Genomic DNA, 5,624 nt, shown 5'->3' on the forward strand with positions numbered 1-5,624 from the left:
AGAACAATAGAAGAGTTGCAAAAATCAAAATCAAAGAAAAGCTTGTTGAAGTAAATCGAAGGAACAATTGAAGAAAACAAAGGAATAACAGAAGAAGAATCACCTACACCCCCAAGAAGTTTTTGTAAGCTTTGGGGGTGAGCTAACCTTTGTAATTTTTGTTTTGTTAAAAATAAAGTTATTTTCGTTCAGTTCAGTTCAGTTCCTTCTCAGTCTCTATCGTCTTCTTTGAGTCCGGTTTATCCTTCTTTTCTTTATATGTAGTTTTTCCTTTTTACTTTTCCTTATCCTATAGGAAGGAAAGTAATGTAATCGGGTCAAATTTTCGATGGTCAGTTTTTAGTGCCAAAACACGTTTTGAGGTCCCTAGAGCCTAAATCCAAAGTTTCAGCCATTGGTCCGTGTGTGTGTGTGTGTGTGTGTGTGTGTGTGTGTGTCTGTAAACAAAACATCTCGAGAACGGTAAGAGCTGGAGACTTGAAATTTGGTATGCAGCTGTAAAATGTAACAAGGATGCGACACGAAACGTTTGGTTAAGATCGGTGCAACGGTTGGCGGAATTTTACCGCTTTTTGGCGGTTTTCGGTGTAATTTAACAATATCTCGGGAATGGTATGAGCTAGAGACTTGAAATTTGGTATGTAGTTCACAAATGTGACAAGGATGTAACACAAAACGTTTAGTTGAGATAGGTGCTACGGTCGGCGGTATTTTGACCGCTTTTTGGCGGTTTTCAACTATACCGACTATACGGTTAGAGATATTGTAAAAGTTGGGTTAGGAGAACACCCAAATAAGCATCATTCAGTAGGATAAGGTAAGTCGTGTGATGTTCACACCAGATTTTTAGTGGTTTACTGTCTACCTAACCCATCATTTCAAAAGTTACCGCTACTACATATTAACATTGACAAACTCAACACAGATTATAGTCTGTCTAGTATAGGATGACAATTTCGACACTGATGGAGCTATCTAAAGATAAAGCGGTCATAACGCTAAAGTCAGGCTAATAAGTTAATATGAGTAAACTAGGTGTTGTGGTTCTGGAGATGGGTTATAGCTTGTCGTCGAATGGCGTGTAAAACCAATTTCTAAAAACCTAGCAGTTATAGGTACACTGAAGTTCAGCTTTTTCCCCTACAGATTTATTCGAGATTGACAGAAATTTCTAAGAAATATCCCCCTTTGACGTATAATACAAGCATTTGATTGATTCTCATAGTTTGAGTCTTGTCACATTCCCAAGCTAAATGACACAGACTATACAATTATTACATGCGCAGTGTAGAGAAAGACAGAGATGCGAGGTCTAGCACTGGCTAGAGTAGGATAGAGAAGGAATATTGATAGTGAGTTGAATTTTAACTACAGAACCGGTTATCAGGAGTTGATAGTGTTCAAGGTCACGCGATAACCAATACAGATATGTCATTGGTGCTTCGGTGGCGTAGTGGTCAAGACACTCGCGTGGTAAACAGGAGGGTGTGAGTTCAAAGCCCAGTCGAGGGAAGGAATTTTGTGTGCAATTGAATTTGATCACATAAGTAATAATAGAAGGGAAGGGTTAGGTGGTAGAGAACGTCTCCGGTGTTAACCTTACCTAGTGGTTACTTTTCACTCAAGAGTCTATTATTATATTATTTTTTCTTCAATATTTTCCCTCCAGTATTCAAATCATTACAGATATCAAATCATCGGAGGATGCCAGCCTGAAATTTCCCTTGCTAAAGAAATAGCCATGATTGAGTACAGAGGGCATCCACTCGTAAATTTTTTGAAGCCAAAAGCAAATATCAGCCCAGGGCTGATTGAGAGTCTGACGAAAAACGCCGATTCGGTCTGAACACGGAAAAAAGCGGAAAAAAAGGAGAAGGGCTGCCCTCACATAAAGAAATACATTACTTTCCTTCCTATAGGATAAGGAAAGTAAAAAATCAATCTTAAATCTTACCTTAGATCCAACAGCACTAGGCGGTCTCAGTCTACTCAGGGAGCTACTACGCTGCTTAGCTCCTTCAACATTAGCACTAGTCGTCTTTAGTGGAGATGGTCCCGTCTTTAGTGGAGATGAAGAGGAGAAGGAATGGTTGCGCGGTATACCACCTCCAATATTGGACGAGGTGGATTTAAGTGGAGAAGGGCCCGTTTTTAGTGGGGAAGGTCCAGTTTTCAGTGGAGAAGTGAAGATATGTTTGCGAGGTTTAACACCTGCTGTCAGATTAGATTGAGGAGAGGATGAGGAAGGTTTGATAGTGTTGGATGTGTGGATAGGAGAGGTGGAGGTGAAGGAATGGTGGACGAGTTTCTCTGGCGTGGAAGAGGCTAGGGGAGGTACTGAACTGGTGCTTTTTGACTGGAAGAGAAATAAAGGGGGGCATTTAAGATATTTTAAGGGGCCGCCATTTTGAATCAGGATGTGGAATGACTTTTTTTCACGGGTGTTTTGTTGCGTGTCAGGACAAAATGCTAGCAATTTTATAGGTACTCACAGCTAGTATTAAAGATGACTTGGGGGAAAAAAAAACACTCAAACTCCGTTTTCTCATGACTTCATGTAGGTCTGGTTCAATCCCTGGATTTATAGCAATTTTTTTATGATTTTGCGGAGTATTATGCATTACAGACAGTGGATAAAGTATCAATATGTTTTTTATTCGAAATTATTATAATGATCATTGAAAACTTACTCTGAGAACTAGTTGTTTGATGGGACTCTTATGATAGGAACTCTTGTACATAGCTGAAGGCTTAGCTTGACCTTTGCTTTCTCCCAAGTCCAATTTACCTGTGAAGGAAAAATTAAATCAATTATTTTTTATTAAATCTTCTCCTTCGCCTTTCCCCGTGTTCAGACGGGGTCGGCGTTGTTCGTCAGCCTCTCAATCAGTCCTAGGGTGATTGCTTTTTACGAGTGGATGCCCTTCGCACTCAACCTTTATTTCTTCAGTAAGGGAAATTTCGGGCTGGCACCCTCCCTGTTCAAAGCCCCCCAGTCAGACCAAGCTGGTCTACTCCCTGTTTAAGGTCCCCAGCTAGAAAAAAAAAAAACACCCTGTATAACTCACCAGGTAGTACGTTGCTAGATTTGATCATACTCTTGAGCGGTGCCACAGCTTTCATTGGACCCTGTCTAGGTTTAACTCCCGTGGTAGATCTTGTATTGGTGGCTAGGACTTTACTGTTGGTTCTAAGTCGGATTGAGGGTGAGTCCAGAGGTTTCAGAGCGGTCTTGGAACAAACGCGTGCCGGTGTGGACATGGCCTGGTATGATTTTAGGGAAAAAAAAAGTACGACTCATATAAACGGATTGACACTCTGAACTTTTTTTCAATATCTACGACTTTTTCGGTTAGTAGGCAGTTAGTACAGTCCCTCATTAATCTAGTGAGGGTTCATTTTTGGGCGTTGTACCATTGCTTAAACACTGAAAATTACCTAATTTCAGTGTTAAAACACTTAAAAATTAATTTAAAAAATAATAATAATAATAATAATATCTCAATCTCTTGATATCTATTAAAGAATCCTGTTTTCCAACTCTTTCTCACCTGTTGAGCTTGCTGTTCTTCTTCTCTCTCATGTTTACTAAAGAATTCAGCACTCCTCCGTTTGAATGCAGTCAGAATCTTTTCCTCTTTCTCGTACATGGATTTAGATTCATTGAAAGAATTCTCTAACTTTGAACATAACTCTTGAAAACAAGGACTGGTTGGTGTGGTTGTGGATGTGCTAAAAAAAAACAATGCAAAATTATTAAACAGGAAAAAAATCTGAATGTACCATGAGAAAAGAACTGTACTATCCTGACAAATTATTAAATTTATTTTATTTATGCAACACTGAACTAAACATTGTCTTATGTCTATGGTGGGTCTTGGTGTTTGAGTGAGTGACTCTTTGAGACATCCCTTGCTGCTGGTTATTTCAAGATGCACTAAATCTCGTGAGGATAACTGCGCAGATTTAGCTGCAAATAAAGAGCTGCTTTTCACAGTGGGGAAAATCTAGATATAATACAGGGTGACCCAGCGTTACCTGACGAATTCGCTTTGCCCATAACTTTGTTATAACTTGCCATAGCTTGTTGAAATGAACATCACTGAGTTCAAAACAAAATAAGGTTTTGTTACAATGTAAACGTGGACCCCGTAACATCGAGCTTTCGCAGTGGTGGCATTTCTTAAGAGTAGTGAATTTTTGACTAATGCTCAGAGGAAGTTTTGCACCCATCTTGATTTTCCTCCCTCCTCAACTGATCCTAGCTCGTGCTACCTTTTTTTTATATGGAAATACGTTAAAAACAAGATCTATATTTACAAGACAAGGATTCTGGATGAGTTCACTGGTACTTTTCATTGATAAATTCGTGCTATAGTCCAGGAAGTGCTAGAGACAGTATGTCGAATTTTGAGTGTTTTCAAAATGAGGGCGATTTTTCGGCTAGCATTGTCTTCCACACCAGATCACCATCACAAACAAAATGCTCCAAAAAGTAAACCTTATTTTGTTATCTTTCATTTATTTATTTATTATTATTTTTTTTTGTTATATATATAAAAGAGTGATATTTAAAATAAGTATCACTCTTTTATCTTGAAAATTGAACGTGTAGCATCATTTTAAAAACTGTCAGGTAATGCTGAGTCACCTTGTAGAAATACAGTTTGTATTAAAACAATTAAAATTATCAAGATATACTTACTTGGCCTGACTATAATCACATTGAGACTGACTGAGAAAATTATTATTATCCATCTTCTTTTCTCCGTTAATATTCATAAGTCCCATTTCTTCAATCATGTTCTCTTCTTTACTAATGTTGAGAAGATTGTCATCGAGAGATGAAACATTCAGAATATCATTTTCACTCAGTGTAGAAGTGTTTGGGCTTTTGTTTTGCAGATCTTCCTTCTGTGGAAAAAAATGGAAAACAGATTGAGGCAATTACAAACAAGGCAATTTGTTACTGAAGTTTTTCAAAATAAAGAGATTATTAAAAGTTGAAAGATGGAGAAAAACTCCCTGGCCAAGAAGTGCCAAGTGCATTAGGTATCCTATACCTTCATGAAATGTTGCTTATCTTCTAGTTGCCCAAATTTGATTAACTAGAAGAGTTGATTTCAGTCCGGGGGCCACAAAGTGAGTTCAAGTTTAACTCTTGGATTATGCAATTTGATGGGTTGATTTTTAAAAATTCCAAAAATTTCAACCAAGTCTGAAACTTAAATGGAGTTTATACTGGCCTCAATGGAATGGACTAGCCCTGTCCTCTACATCAATAAATAATAATCAAAGCTCATGTCTTACCGAGTTACAGATCATTGTCATATTCAGTAGATTCATTTCATTTTCTTCTCGCTTAGGTTGTTTCTGAGTTTGCATCATAACAAGCGAGCAAATGTCATCAAATGGATTCTGAATCTCACTGTTGATTTTATCACATATGGCATCAAATGGGTTATTTATTGTACAAGGACTCTGAACATTGATTGTCGGTAGCAGTGGTTCATGTAGATTTCCATTACTCTTTGGTGCAGTTGAGTTATTGGATGGACTATTCCAGCCCATCAAGTCCGATTCATCTGTAACGAGGAAACAAAGTATTGGTTTAACTCAAGCAA

Source organism: Diaphorina citri, unplaced genomic scaffold, assembly GCF_000475195.1.
Source record: "Diaphorina citri unplaced genomic scaffold, Diaci psyllid genome assembly version 1.1 scaffold511, whole genome shotgun sequence".
In the NCBI taxonomy this organism is placed as follows: domain Eukaryota; kingdom Metazoa; phylum Arthropoda; class Insecta; order Hemiptera; family Psyllidae; genus Diaphorina; species Diaphorina citri.